The sequence below is a fragment of the Berghia stephanieae genome, chromosome 7 (genome assembly GCF_034508935.2).
Source record: "Berghia stephanieae isolate SIO BIC M18660-M18661 chromosome 7, UCSD_Bste_1.3, whole genome shotgun sequence".
Lineage (NCBI taxonomy): Eukaryota > Metazoa > Mollusca > Gastropoda > Nudibranchia > Aeolidiidae > Berghia > Berghia stephanieae.
The window spans coordinates 45,498,977-45,511,778 of record NC_088366.1 but is presented as its reverse complement, the minus strand read 5'-3'; positions in this window follow the sequence as shown (position 1 = coordinate 45,511,778).

The following is a 12,802-nucleotide window of genomic DNA, read 5'->3' as shown; positions in this document are numbered from 1 at the left end:
CAGCTCTTTGTTGCATTCGTGTGGGGTAGCTGATTTTTATTAATATTTCATGCCATTTGTCACTTGTTATGTGGTACATGCTTTGAATTTGTCACAGGTTTTAATATGGATTTATTATACATTGAATTTGATGATAAAATTTTAAATGATGAAGTAATGTTTTATAAATAAATAAATAAACGATGTGCTCAACATGTTGTGGTGCCATTTTCTTCTTCTTTCTAGGTAGGGTCCTTTGACCTCCCATGGTGGGCAGGAGGTCACTTGCTGTGTCTTCTATCATATTTGTCTTCCTTTTGGAATGGGATTGCTCGATTTTGTCCTGACCCTTGGCGGAGTCCTTAGCTGAGAGGGAAACAGTAACATGTTTAGTATTAGTTTTGGGAGAGTATTTTATGTTCCTTTGTAAATCATTTCCCTGTTGTGTATTGTAAGTTATGTTTACTTTTTGGATACTATATTTTGTAAATATTTGAGTGCATTCATCTTGGTGGAATCCGTTGCTCTGGGTGGGGATCCTGACCTCCCATAGTGGGCAGGGAGGTACATGCTGTGTCTTCTATCCCCCCATACCCGTTTCCCAATTGTTTCCTGTCATTGTCTTGGAATGAGATTACTTAGTTTTGTCCTGATCCTTGCCGGAGCTCCTTGGCTGGGAGGGAAACAGTCGAATGTATAGTTATAGTTTTGGGAGATGATATTTTTTTCCTTGTAAATCATCTCTCTGTTATGCATTGTATTATGTTGAGTTTACATATTATATTAAATGATTGGTAAACATTTGAGTGTATTCCTCTTAGATGGGACCTGTGCTTGTGTCTGGATGAGACTTTTAGGTGATCTCAAACTAAGTGCATTGGTGGTCTGCTCTTGGAATAGGTACCGCAAAGTCACGCAATGAATCGGTTGAAAATCTATCGTAAGCCCGTCGAAGTGTAGTAAGTTGGGCTTTTTCAACAAATCGTTGTTATAAAGATATTAATAAAAGAAAAAGAAAATTTATATCTGTATAAACTTCAAAGTTCACTCTTTAATAATTTGTAAATGTTGTTTTGTTACGCTGTATTGTTTTTCGGCAATTACTAGAATGAACAGCTTAATTTTCTAACTTTTTCGTTACGATATCGGCGGGTGAACCACGCACCGGATTGCAGTGGTTGTAAACAAACGGGTCGCGCTTTAGCTGTGTGTGTCGTAGAGACTTACGGTTTTCACCACTGAAAAGAGCGGGAATTAAGCTTTACAAACATGTAACACAAGCTAAGGTTTATATCCGCGAAGCCGTCGAAATATCGTTGTGAAAGCGAAAGCTCTAATTTTTCACCCGACGCCGAATATAAGCCTTGGCTTGTGTTACACTATCAGAAAGACAAATTTTTCATCAACAAAAACATATTTATTAAAAGTTAAAAGCAAAATCACAGCGACAGCGATTTGAACGCAACGACACCCTATATTATACCGTTCTCCTGACTTCTGAACTATGGCTGCCATTCCAATCGTTGAACTCGATGCAGATCTACCGGCTGGTCGTGACCTGCGGTCCGACTCAACGGACTGTGAAAAAAAGACTCTCAAAAAGGATACTGACCCAATGTCTGTGCTAAGTAAGTGTTTTTGTTAATAAAATTAAATGCAGTTTAATTACCAAGATTAATTATATCAAATATTACGTTCCATTTTCCTTTTTTGCCAGTGGGAGTAAGCACAGCTATGGAACAGCCTAACTTTGTTGTCCTCGATTCGCTACTTTACGCTGTTCTCGATAGGTTATTAGGCCTTGGTTGACCTAACCAACTTTTTTTATTAGAGTAAGGTATCGTTTTAAAACTGAAAAATGACAATCTTTCTTATTTTATCACCTTAGTAACTTTATTATCCTTTCAACCGGGTATGCCTAGTCAAGTCAACGAAATCGACAGGCGACTTCCGGTTTGTTGTCAACGAATTGTTTTGCTTCGATACAGATGGGATTCTTTCAATTTATTTATAAACATTTTATACCATAAGTCACCTTGAATATTTTTTCATAGGTATTTTGCTTCTTATTACAGGAGATACTGGATATGATGCTCTAGCGGTCACATACTACACAGGGACAAAAACATACCAGCTAACCAAGCCATGTCGGGATACTTCCAAAAACACGGGAACCTTTTCAGAGGAAGACCGATCACAACACTCCCTGTGATCCTAAACAAAAACCTCACAACACTTGGACAAAGCATTAGTCTCATAACGGCAGGGGACCTTGAAAATCTGAGAACCCTAGCAGAGGACCGGCAATATTGGAGACACCTCACACAGGAAATACTGGAAACAGCCAAGGCGACCCGATCTTTCGGTCGAGACGCGAAAGGCATCTAAGTCAAGTCAAGTCATTATATGAGCTTTATTTTTGTAATTGAGCTTGGTATTTGATATCAGAGCATCGTATTGTATATGCAAGCAAAGTTTCATTCCGTTCCATGAACTGAGAAGATTTTTACGCTGTGTTATTAGATGCTCGTGATTCATCTGTGGCGTGTTCGCGTTAATTTTACTTTTACCCTCAAAATGTAAAATTTTATCCCAATATGTGTTTTTATGTACTTGTAAGCATCAGATTTGAATTCAGTGCATGAAAATACATAGACATAGCAAGTTTCAAGGTATTCTGAGCATTGGTTTCAAAGTTATGGTCAATTATTCGATATTTGTCGTATTTTTGTGGACATTCTGCGAAATGGAGCTTTTCGCCAACTTCGCCACTGCATTTCAATACTTTTTTATTAAACAATCACAGTAAAAAAAAATAAGATCAAATTTCAGTACACATTGAACAAGTCCGAGAAGTTTCACCAGTTTACGAGTGAATTTCATTGCACAGTAGCATTGCGAACTTCCAGTATTTGATAGGAGATGCTGATTTCTCGTAAAAAATGACTAAGTCCGAACTAATTTCTCTCGAATTGACATGGGTATAAAATTTTTACCTTTCACTGTATACCTTTGAAATTATGTATATGGATAGAAAAAGTTGTATAGAATAAGAATATGTTTACAGTTATTAGTTCATTCCCATATATTTTTTGCAATCTTGTTGTGAACATTGTCTTTTATGCTGTTTGAAAATTGTCGCTTATTGTTGGAGTCCAAAAATAAATTTAAACATTCATAACTTTTAAAATTTTTGTCCGATTTTGATGATTTAAAGACTGAAGTTCTAGTTTTGCTGTATTCTATCTGACTGTGTAACGCAAAAAGAGCTATACTGCATTTGAAAAATCACTTTGTGGTACCTACTTGGAATCTACATCTGATCCCTATTTGTTCCCAGTTCCCCTATGTCTTACTTTTTCTTGGGTGCTTTTATTGTAATTCCCTAACTTTTTACTATCCCATTTTCTTCCTTTTTACTGGCGCTGATATAACCTAAATGTGTTGCAAGCGCCGTAAAACCCTTAAAAACAAAAACAAAACAAGGATTAGCTGATAACCACTGACTACTGACTTGCGAAGAGAGTGGCCGACGGACGTCCTCTCTATAGCCGCAAGTATTTTTTCGTCACTTGCTGAGTTCCAAACTAGACGTCTATGGCATCGTGGGGTAAATTGATGCTGGAGGCATCATTGAAGAGACACCGAGATAATTTAAATGGTAAGTTATTGGCCATTCTTATTACATCACTGTTGATTTAAGATTTTCAATAGGGTAGACATCACACACACACCGATTGATGATTGTCACTTGTCAGTCAGTCATTTGAAAGTGGAGTCAGATAATTCGGGAACTTCTGTAGACTGTAGATTCACACTAGTGAGTAAGATCTGTCGTTTACTACTACTACTACTACTACTACTACTACTACTACTACTACTACTACTACTACTACTACTACTACTACTACCACTACTACTTTTAGTTTTAGCGCTATCCAACTCAACACTTCTCGTGTTTATTTTATTTTGGCAAAACTAGAATGGATTTTTGAAAAGAATATAAAATAATTTAAACTTAAACCTGTCTTTGCATCTGGCTTTATGCATACAGTATGCCATATCACAAAATCATAGTTTAATGTTGAGAATATGCTATTTCTTTTGTAACTTCAGATCAGAGAGATTTGAGCTTTAAAAATCCTGAAAAATGTCTTGCTGTCAATCCAGACAACCCTTTTGATGTGATCTATGATGTTAATGGTAAGAATGTAATTTGATGAGGAAATGAATAACATTTAGGTACACATAGTTTGCTTTTTATTATTTTTTTTGTTGAGTCATGATGTGTAATACTATTACAGTCCACTCCGGATAATTGCAACTCGTTTAATCGCAACTTTCGGTTAATCGCAATATTTCCTAAGCAATGGAAATAATTCTATATAAAAGTCACTGGTTAATTGCAACAAACTTCGGTTTTTGAAAAAGTGGTAAATTCAAGAAATCAAACAGTATATCATGATTAAATTTCATCATGGATGAAATCGTGACAGGTTGAAGAATCGAGAGTGAGCAGGATTTAATGCTACAGTAGTGTGTCACCACTCTATTAGAGTCGAAAGAGGGCGGGGCTCTGCGGTATGGGTTTGTGACGTCATCGGTGGCCATTAAATAGAAGAGGGGTGGGGCTGGTCATAATCTTGACAACAGGTTATAAATGACAGTTATAAAGAGAGACTGAGCGATATCCTTTGTTTTAGGATTAACAACTGTGCATTGTGACCAACGAGTTTGGTGAGAGCTTATTGTCTCTCATTAAGGCTAATCTCTTTAACTCTGACAAATGTTGAATTGTTGAGAAAAAAAGATTGAAACTTCTTCCAATCTGAATAAGGTATCGGCTTGCTTCATAGCTGCTTTTGGTTGACAAATCTACACGGGGCTGCCATATGGTTTTTGTTTTAATCAAATTGCTCTGTATGTGGTGGACTAAGAATATTATTTACTGGTTTGAGTTGACAATAAATGTGTAAAATGTTGAAATAGTGGACAGGAAACTGAATTTCGGTTAATCGCAACATTTTCGATGATCCCAAGGTATTGCGATTATCCTAAGTGGACTGTACCTGAATCTTGAACGAAAAACTATCATATGGATATGATTATAGACAGATTGGTTTCTGGAATTATATTTCCGTCCTCCCTTGCCAACTCTGACGTTCTTGAAATTTAAAAGAAAATTGCCAGAAGGTTTCGGACTTAATTTTCTTTTTTTCCAAAGGACAATAGTCATAAGGTAAATAATAAAATAAAAATCCTTTTACAGCACAAGATGGCATGATTTTTTGTTTAAGAGTTTAGAGAAAAACTTGCACATGATAGTCTTCAGCTTTTTTTTGTTGTTTTTATTTTCTATATAGACTCCAACTCAGAGCCTGAAAGTGATGCAGAACAAAGTTCCATATCACATGATTCATTGTGGTAAGTATGTACATTAAAATAAAATCATAACATTTGTATAGCGTTTATCCACAGTTGGCACCATGCTCAAAATGCTTCACATCACCATATTTTGTGGTGGACAAAACACATTTGCCACAAAAGATGAGACCTGCAGTCTGTTAGGCGCAATACAATATTTCAGGACAAGGACAACACTGTTTTACACCAGTGAGATCTCCTAGTTTTTTGTTGTTAAAATTTTTTCTTTGCAGTGGACTTCGCAAACAATAACACTATTTTAAACCTTCCTCGTTATATTTTGAAGTGATATTCATTGATGAGCCATTCACATTTGAAGTCGTTTGTTTTTTATTTGACAAAATGTGAAAATGATGCGTTTCCAGGAAAAATTAAAATAGCTTCTGTTGGGATTATACTTTTGATCTCGCATTTTGTCCAAATTCTCTTGCATCGTAATGTTTATCAACTTTTTTTGTTAACTATATTGCAGTTGCAAGGTTAGGAAGTTCATATTGTTGCAATGACAACAGTTTATATGTCCAGAATCGTAGTGATATAAAAAATTGTTTTCTAGTTGTTGGTCCTGGTGTAGGATTTAAAGAGTTGGTTAAAAACGGTTTACTGAAACCCTGGTTGGTGTATCTATATTTATCCAAGCACAGTTGAACATATTAAATACTTAGACAATATGTCTGCCTTTCTCAACTCTTTTTTATTATACTTGCATTATTAACCAGCTAATTGTTTAGTTGGATTATTAAACAATGGCTCTTCATGTTTATTGTCAACATGAATAAATTGATTGATCTGTCATCTTTTCCACAAAATATACAGGGTCCCGATTTTGTTGCTGACTCCGAGTCTGATTCCTCTACGTACTCTGTGAGGTACCCAATGCTGAGTACATCATTGTCTTTGGAACCTAGTGCTCATTCCCCAACTCAGTCAGAGCCTCATCCACAACTATCACAGACTGAACCTCGTTGCCAGTCTGGGACCCAGGTTCAACCCGAATGCTATACACTTGCAAACCAACGTGTTACGTGCAATGGTGAGTCATTTTTTTGTCATTCTTCTCCTTTGATATTTGTGGGATCAATTTTAATTTACCCATTCCTTTTAAAAGAAAACTTCCACCCCCTCCATGGTGCTGCATTTGTGTTATTGCATTTTCTTCTGTTTTGGCAGTGCTGCGTCGCAAAATATGCTACCATTTACATAACAAGCACAAATCCAAATTTGATAGGGTGGACATCTTAGAATCTGAAACCCCAATGTGTGAGTGATATCAGTGAAACCAGCCATAAAAATGTTCATGTTTATTTTATTGGGGTTTTTTTTGTCTGTAATAGACTTAAATTGCTTGTATTGTAAGTGTTAAAATGGTTTTTTTGTTACAACCCATCTATATATTAAAACTGTTTCTTTGTATTTCTATGATGCTTAAGGCTTTTTTTCACAGACCAGCTGGAAACTTAACGAGAATCAGAGTAGATAACATTTTTATTAATCTTGCAACCTAAACAGTATATGATGATTGGGAGCATTTAAAGAAAAGCACATTTTCTTTTTAATTTGTCGGTACTAAAATTATACTTTGATAATGTCTGCTGTGCTACAAACCCTTTTGACTTCCAGGTTCAATATTTTTCTTTATTCTAAAATTCTTGGGTTTCCTTTCAATGACAACTGAGATCATTAAAATTCAGCTCACAACATGATGTGTGTAGATTTGATGAAAACATATGTTCGAGTTGAGAAGCAGTGTTCACGAACTTGCTGATCGTTTTTACTAGCATTTATTTTCCTAACTTACCTGTGTCAATTAACAAAGGCAAGACTCAAATATTTTCTATCTGAACAGTGTGTTTGTTATTGAAATATTTCCGGCATATACATGTCATATTTCATTCCCACAAAATATAAATCAGGATTAAGTTGTCTGGGCATCAGCATCGTTCAGGCAGTTGGGGGGAAGTCTTTAAGGAATTAATGAAGCCGATGCTCAACCGGTCTGGAGGACGTTTGATTGATGTCGGCTGTTTGTTCTGCCAGCCGGTGATGTTTTCTCACTCCCTCAATGACAAAGAAAGTCATTGTTATGACTATGAACTATAGTCTATTATTACTTTTGTTACTATATTAATTGTTACTTATTGCCGCTACTGTTATTATTATTATTATTATTATTATATTATTATTATTATTATTATTATTATTATATTATTATTATTATATTATTATTATTATGATATTGCCTTCATTGCATTCTATTACTATTATTGATATAATTAATTTCTGATTGTTGTAAATAATTTATGTGAATTGAATTTTGTCGATTGGCCAAGGGCCTACAATAAACTTAAATGAAATGTTAGTCTTTGGATAGGACTTGGGTCTATTCTTGATTGCTTTTCCGCCTGGGTCGAGTGAAGCATTTGGAGTAAATTTTGTTGCTCAACGTAAAAAACATGACGCTTACCATTCCGCTGATACTGATACCTCCAAGGGGTGGTTGGGGAAAAACCTAAAATTCTTTTGACATTCTGTCTGATTATTCGCTGAAACAACAAAGGACAATCTATGTATTCAGATGAGACTTCAATGTGTTACTATTCCGATTTATGTTCATATTTTGATTATAATGAAGAGGGAAACCTGAACCCAGTGAAGTGGGTGGATTGATCTATTTATTTCTATTTCAAAACAAAAATATGGCGTCTTTTCACTGGATTTGTTATGTGGCAGAGGTCTCCACAAATCTAACATACCTCTTCCAAAGGAATAGATGGTAGAAAAGTATATAACAAGAAGGAATTATGACAGTTACTTGTCCAGGCCTTAAATATTTGGAATGCTATTCCTCTCTATCGCTGTCATGTAGCTGATGTGCATACGATCTGTCTATTGATTTATTTTCAGAGTTCATAGCATGATGTGCTTTATTTCTTCTTTTTTTTTCCAGAGAAATACAAAAAGCCAAGGAGACCCTGTCCATACTGTGGACATTGCAAACAAAACTCTCAAGTCATTTGATGAGGAAACACAAAGATGAGACAGAAGTTACAGAGGCCATGAAACAGCCTGTAAAGGAAAGGGATAGAACAATGGAGTATCTCAAGAAAAAGGGCATTTTTTATTCAAACACTAGAAACAATTCAATAGTTATGCGTGAGAGAGCACAAGGGTCACATGAAGTTATTATGTGTGCTGGCTGTAAGGGGTTTTACTCTGGACGAAGGGTTTATGAACACAAAAAGAAATGTAGTACTGAGCATGCTCTGTGTACTGGGGTTGTAAAATTTTATCCCGTGGCTCCCAATGCAAGTAAAGAAATAAAGGAGAATATTCTTGACAAATTTCGGAATGATGAAGTGGGAAATTTGTGTCGATCAGACAAAGCTATAGTATTGTTAGGAACAAAATTGTGGAGTAAAAGTTCAAAGAAGGAGAGAAAAGTTATTATGAGTGATTTACGCATCTTAGGAAATTTGATTTTAAAAACTAGGAAGAGAACAAATCAACCTTCTTTCTCTGGAGAGGACGTGGTGAAGCGTTGTAACTTTAATGAAATATCGCAAACCATTTCTGAAATGACTTTGAAAGAGGATGGGACATTGAAAGCAGGCTTGAAGCTTTCAATTGGATTTATATTGAAAAAGTTAATTAATTTCTTAAAAGGGGAATATATAATGCAAAACAAAATGGAAGAATCCGCAGAGATAGATTTGTTCAAAGCTGTCCTGGATTATAATTGGGATAGTATTTTTTTTACAGCCAGAGTTCAATGTGAAGCAAAGAGAACAAATTTGAGAAAACCCAAAGAGATGCCATTAGAGAATGATATAAAGAAGCTACGGCAATTTATTACTGAAGAGATGGTCCGTATTTGTGAGGATGATTATCAATTATTTGATTCACATATGTTTGTTAGGCTTCGCAATGTCATCGTAGCTAGGCTTACAATGTTTAATGCGAGGAGAGGCGGAGAACCCGCAAGGATGTTGTTAAAAGACTGGAATGATGCAGATTCAGGTGTATGGGTTGATCCCCAGCTTGTACAACATGTCACTGATCCTCTGGAAAAAGCGTTACTTGAGAAGTATAAGCTGGCCTATCAGTCTGGAAAGGGAAGCAAGATGTTGGTCCCTGTGTTGATACCCAATGACACAATTCAGCCTTTAAGGAAACTTGCACAGGAGCGTAAAGCTGTTGATATTTCAGACAACCCATTTCTTTTTCCAAATACAGGAATATCCAAAGATCATGTAAGTGGTTACATTGCCATCAAATATGTCACTTCCTTAGTAAAGGATTTAGAGAAACCCCAGTTGTTAATAGCTGATAAATTCAGGCACCGAGCTTCGACATTATTTGCCTTACTTGATGTCCCACAACACGAGAGAGATGTCTTCTATCGACATATGGGACACAGTGAATCAATCAATCAAAACATTTATCAGTGTCCACTTGCAATACGAGAAATAACAGAAGTTGGTCATTTTTTGGGTCAAATTGATAACTCAGCATCGGTCACTGGGGAAGGAAATTGTAACATTGAAACAAATGACTCTGTAGTGAATAGAGACTCAAATGCAAATTTTGGAACATCCATAGTAACACTGCAAATCAAGAAGAAATATTTGATGGTGAAGCAGGAGTGCCAAATCAGCTTACGTGTTCTTCAAAACAAACTGAACCCAAGAGGAATTCAAGCAAAAATCGGAGATACATGTCATGGTCAGATGAGGATACAGATAGAGTCAAGTCATATTTTAAAAACTTTGTCGAAGATGTTTCAGCACATGGTTCGAGGGGATCATTACCTGGAAAGTCTGAAATTATTCTGTTCTTAAAACACCACAGGGTATTTTCACAAAAAGGAATCCCTGAAGGTACACTAATTAGTTTGGTGAAGACAAAGATTTTTAATGAAAGAAATAAATATAGAAGGGAAAGAGCGTTTCAATCGGTGTAATGACAATCATGAATTTGATTTGTATTACATTCATTGTATTGTATAGTGTTATTGACATATTTTGGGGGTTTACAAAAAAGTTTTATCTTTATATAGTACAATCTGTTCATCATTGCAATATCCTTTTTTATATTATATGAACATTCATTTGCTCAGCTTGAGAGACAAATGCTTTGTAGAACCATAGCTGCCAACCGTTCTGTTAAAAACGGATTTGTTCCGTATTTGACTTCCTGAGTCCGTAAGTGCTTATTTTTAGTTCAAAATCCGTATTTTGTAGTTTTTGACTAATTTGTGGTAAAAAAGGCATGTGAGCCTAATGAATTATTATTATTGATCCATTATTATTACTATTACTACTACTATTGTTGTTATTATTATTATCATTATTATTGGTGTCCAGTGAGAGCATAATCTCCATTTGTGTAGCTCTTTAATTTGAATTATGCCTCTATCATAAATGATTTTCAACAATTAAAAAAGTTCCATTCGTTTATATGACGCCTGTATTTTACTCAAACCTTTCATAATGTATTGGAGATTTGCATAGGATATGGATGTTAGCCTCGATATACTTTGAATATTCTAAGACAGTATTGATACTTTCACTATTTGTTACAAATATTATTTTAATTAAGAATAAAATTAAATCCACCTTTTTGATTGGAAGGTATTCAATCAGAAAATCAATTGCTTATATTGATTAAAGATGACAATGATTATTTCCCTTTATTAATTTATGAAATATATAAATTTAATCCCTTTAAAAACATCTTCATCTGATTTTAATTTTTTTTTTTCAAGCAAGCTTTTGTAACGGTTTAGGTTCAAGAAAAATAAGTATACTCCATTTTTAGGTGTGTTTATCTTGTCAAAGTAAAGAAGTAGGAATTCTCTAATATTTAGAGGTGCATTTTACTATAACTACTATTATAGTATACTACTTAAAGACCATTATGTTGCATGAAAGAAAACATATATGCAATCGTCTACTTTTTATCTGAACTCACCTAATTTTTACCCCAAAACGCCCTCTCAAGTGATGTACCAGGTTGGTAGTTATGCATTTCTAACCATCTTAAGTTATTTCATTTATTTTACAATTGTGCTTCTTGTGTATTGGTCCTTATCAAAGTTGAGGCAGTTGAATTCTTTCTTTATATTGTCCGTTCTGAATTTTGATCTCATTGTGGAAAGCTCCCATAGCGGACAGGGAGGTACACACTGTGTCTTCTATCCCCTTATATCTGTTTTCCAACATGCTTTCAGTCTTTGTCTTGGAATGAGATTACTTGTTTTTTTTCCTGGCCCTCGCCGGAGTCCTAGCTGGGAGGGAAGCAGTCAAATGCATAATTATTGTTTTGGGAGATGATATTTTTTTTCCTTGTAAATCATCTCTCTGTTATGTATTATTACTATATTTGTTATTTTTTAATGTATAATGTAAGCATTTGAGTGTGTTCCTCTTTGTTGGATTTTGTTCTTGTGTCCGGATGAGACTTATAGGTGATCTCAAACTAAGTACATTGGTGATATGCTCTTGGAATCTACATCTGATCCCTATTTGTTCCCAGTTCCCCTATGTCTTACTTTCTCTTGGATGCTTCAATTGTAATTCTAGAACTTCGTCCCCTCATCCCCGGCCAAATGAGCGTTCCTTATTTTATTTTTGAAAAGTTGGCAGCTATGTAGAACTATCTGAAAGAATCAGATATGGCAGAATAAAAAGTCTTTCTACTAACCCTAACTTAATTGGCCAATGTAGCTTTATGTTCAGCATTTTCTAGATACCCAATATAAAATTTCACTATTCTTTTTATGATAATTTTAAGAGTTGCAATCTTTAGAGGTGACTGTCAAGAAATGACACCTCTGTGCATTTAATTTCATTCTTTCTTTATCCCCTCATCCTTAATCAGAATAATAATAATTAATAATGAAAAAAATGCAGCAACGACAGCTTAGAACGGCATAAAGTGCTTAAGAATTATTTTTTTTTGCATTAAACTTTATTCAAACGATTTTCAACACTTTTGCTTCACAGTTTATGCTTTTTAACAAATGCAATTGAGCAACTTACCAGCAACAACATATTGGTTTGTTATCATTTGAGGGTTTTATCAGTAAAACTGTTTCTATCCTTTTATGTTGCACTGTACACATAACAAACTTCATGCTTTTATTTGGTGACCAAAGACTTATGTGATACAGTGGATGAATGTTTGTGATGGCTTTTGGAACTGAAATAAACCTGCAATATGATTTGTAGACTTCTATCGTTATGTATCATTTTTCGGTCAAATGTAAATGTAATTTTACACGAGCTTCGGCACACGTCGTCCCCTCATCCCGGGCCAAATGAGCGTTCCTTATTTTATTTTATTTTTCTGGGTGGGGATCCTGACCTCCCACAGTGGGCAGGGAGGTACATGCTGTGTC